Source organism: Chiloscyllium plagiosum, unplaced genomic scaffold (assembly GCF_037043375.1).
Source record: "Chiloscyllium plagiosum isolate Xiang-an unplaced genomic scaffold, Cpla_swu_hap1 HiC_scaffold_52, whole genome shotgun sequence".
NCBI classification, from domain to species: domain Eukaryota; kingdom Metazoa; phylum Chordata; class Chondrichthyes; order Orectolobiformes; family Hemiscylliidae; genus Chiloscyllium; species Chiloscyllium plagiosum.
In genome coordinates, this window is record NW_028270190.1 from 22,996,289 (window position 1) to 23,000,274 (window position 3,986).

Consider the following 3,986-nt stretch of genomic DNA (forward strand, 5'->3'; position numbering starts at 1 on the left):
CGTTTGTTATTTGTACTAATGACTTGGAAGACTGGTAAGAGTGCAAAGAAGATCTGAGGATGTTGCCAAAACAATTAGCCCTCAGTGAAAGGGAGAGGTTGGCCAGTATAGGACGTTATTCCTTGGAATGTCAGAGAATGAGGGGTGACCTGATGGAGGTCTATAAAACCATGAAGGGCATTGACAGGATGAATGCATATGAGTTGTTTTCCCAGGGATGGCGAACTGAAAACCATAGGGCATTGATTTAGGGTGAGAGCTGAAAGATATAAGAAGGACCTGTGGGGTAACGTTGTCATACAGAGAGTGGTGCGTATATGGACGAGGCTGCCAGAGGACGTGGTTGAGGTGGGTACAATAGCAATGTTTTTGTAAAAAGCATTTTTAAGGAACGTGGATGGGAAGGGTTGAGGGGGATATGGAGAAATTTGGGCACTTCAAATGAGCTTTGTGGGCGTCATAGTTAGCATGGCCCAGTTTGGACTGAAGAGCCAAACTGAAGAGACTGTATTACTCTCTGCACACACGAGGAAGGTCGTAGGATTTTGCAGAGATTGGAGGCAATTGGAGACTACTGCAATGACTGGAGGATGAGATTGCTAAGATCGGGCATGTTTTAGATACTGGAGCACGTCGCAGAGATAGGGAGAGCAGTCACGGCTGGAGGAGATTACAGAGATTGGGACTGTTATAAAAGTTTTAAAGATGAAACACACAGGGTCATAAGACGTGACATAAGTACTGTGTTGAAGACAGAAAACAGAACAGAATGAAAAGATATCAGACATTTTTATCAGCCTCTCCTAAGAGGCCTGCTTTCACCTCTTAAATTGAGCTTCATTAAAACATCATGTGAAAATCCCAGTCATCAACTGTGGCCTGTGCTATCATCGTGAATCTCAGTAAAACAGTGGTGAAAGCAGGCCTCTCTTGGCAGGATGACAATGGAACCTTTGTGCTCCCACATCAGCCCTCTGGCTATTTCACATTTGTGGGCCTCCAACTTTGAACCCTCTAATTCATCTCCACTTTGTACAACACAAGTGAAATTACCTGCAGGATTTATTGAAGGCTGTAGGTCTCACTCTCCATCCATCTGGCTGGTTGATTGTTTTCCATGTGGTGTTGGACGAGACAGGAGTTGGGAATTCTGCTAAGTCAGGAATTCCAAGCAACTACCGGAGACACAGAAATAGACAGATTTATAAATTAAACTGATGTTGAGAGGATTAAAAATATGGAATGGTACTGAGTCTCACGAAGATCTAGAAAATCGCAGTCTCCAATCCTGGCCTGTGCAACATCATCTTTCTGCTCTTTACTTGAGAGCAGAGAATTCTGTGGGCCCAGGATCTCAGAGCAGCTGCAACAGAAAGTGACAGACAGAGGCAGCAGCAGTGATGTATTCCACATGCAGGGATACAGGTCGATCCCAAAAGCATGCCAGAAGATTTCAGAATCAAACAACACTGTCAGAAAAAGCGTTTTTTATTCATGGGGGACTGGCATCAGTATTCAGGAAAAGCGATATATCCCATTGTGATGGATTCCACGAGAACAGTGCTGGGACCAGTGTCCTGGTCAATCATATGAATATGATTATGGATAGCAGTTTAAACTGACAGAGGTGAGGCAGGGCAGGGGTCAGGTAGGTGGATATTTCCAAAAACAGAGAAAGATTGAAACATTGGAATAACATGATCATGTGGCTGAGGATAAGCAGAAAGGAACAGGAAGGGACAAGTTTAACGTTTAATAAAAATGTAAATTATACTTTCTCTACTTGAATGTGCAAAGCATCTGCAATAAGACAGATTGACATGTGTGGATGACTTGGATCTGATCACCAGGGAGACTAGGTTAACATGAATAAAAGGTGGGAAATAAATATTCTACAGTATTCTGGATTCCTGATCATGTACTGAGGATATATCTACCTTTATTAATGTTAAGATCTGCAGCACCACCTCCTCTGTAATATGGACAGCTTTCAAGACATCACTATTTATTTCCCCAAGTTCCCCAGCTTCCAAATCATGTTGAGTTTCTGGTGAATGGTTATTGGGGATATTGAGAGTGAGGGTGTTAGTGACGGTAAAACCATTGGATATCAAGGGACAATTGTTAAATTGCTTCATAATGGAGATAATTTTGCCTGATATTTATTTGGTGTAAATCTCAAAAATGACTTTTAAATCTAAGTCAGGATATTGTCCAGATCTTTTTGCAAACGAACATGGGCAGCTTCAGGATTTGAGGAATCCGGAATGATGCTGGGCATTGTGATATCGTCGTTGGACATCCCTGCTTCTGAGGGAGGTTCATTCATGAAGCAGCTGAAGCTGGCTGGGTCTCGGACAACCTGAGGAACTGCGCAGAGATATCAGTCTTCTTGCTCATGATATGGTTTGAAGTTTCATGGACATGGATTTCAGCCCCTCAAAAGTCGGAGCAACATAGATTTAACCTTAAAAACTAGTCAAAAATATTCAACTATTATTCAAATGTATATGGTATTTGTGCATAGAATGATGTCCGAAAAATGTTGTTTTGTTTTTGCTTGGTTTTTTGAACCCACCATGTGAAATGTTAACGACCCCCTGATGCAGAAGCTCTCACACCCCAAATTGTAATTTTTTTCTCCGTGTGTATGTAATTGTTCATCCAGGGACATCCATTGTACTTTCTCTGGCCCTGTGTAACCTTACACTGTTAAATGCTGGATACCCGAGAGTCAAATCTCTCGGGTACCTTTTCTCGCCAGAAGCATCTTATTTACAGAGCAGAATCATATCCTGCTTTGACTTCAAAACTTAATTTTATGGGTACTTGTGGAATATAAATTTGCAGGGCCATAGGAATGCAAATTTATTGGAAATGGGCTTTCAATGTCGAAACTGCAGAGGACCCTCATAAATTAGATTGGTGGAATGCTTCCCAATTAGCCCAATGACATATGAATTACAATAAGTACTTATTCTGAGAGACTAACCCACGGAAACATTGCTTCAAGACCAAAATTTCCAATTTGACCAGATCGTTGCTTCCACATTTCTGTTGATTTATGTATTTCTTCGAAATTGGAATCCTAGTTTTCAATTCATACTATTCTGTGAAAGCTCTCTCGTGTTTATAATTGTATTACAATGGCATACAATGACTGTGTCTGCATTAATCAGTTGTTAGTGAAATAATCATGCAGTAAAATCAATGAGACACAAAATGATGTTCACCCTTTCCTAGTATTTGCCCCAGTTTTAACCAAGTCTGATTCTACAATACAGGGCTGACCATGCCAGACGCATTGACGGAAAAGGCACCACAAGAATCTTTTACTTGAAGTGAGATGCAACGTGCTCAGCTCATGATGAGCTGTGGGGATAATCTTGCTGGATAACTGCACCGACACCGAAAAGGTAGGAATTAGAAGCAGGAATACATTATTTCGTGCTGTCTTCCTCCCCGCTCCCCCCCCCCCCCCCCTACCATTAATGAGATCTTCACTGAAACACCACAACATTATTTTCTGGCACTATACTGTAATATCTTTCCTGGTTTGCATTTTCCACACTTTTATTCCTCCACACTTAGCTTGTATTAATCATGTATTGGCTTTTTATGCTCACCTTGAAACTTGCATTCTCACTTTACATCATCAGCTAACTCGTAAATTTGGTCACAAAATTCAAACCATGCATGCTGATTGGGGATGGTTGGTGTGAAAAGGCTGGTCCTTTTGGAAACATTCTGGTCACAACACGCTAACCCGAGAATGGCCTACGTATTCCTATTATTTGTTTGCTGGCCATTAAACTATGCTGAATGCTAACCAGATTGTTACCCATAGTTACATCTCTCTGTAATATTGGATACTAGACCCTCACTATTTACATTGTCTGCATTCTGCCAGTTAATTCTTCCAAAGACGGAGCACTATCGAGCTTGTGAAACAATGTTTGTCTTGATAAATTTGTGTTGACTCCATC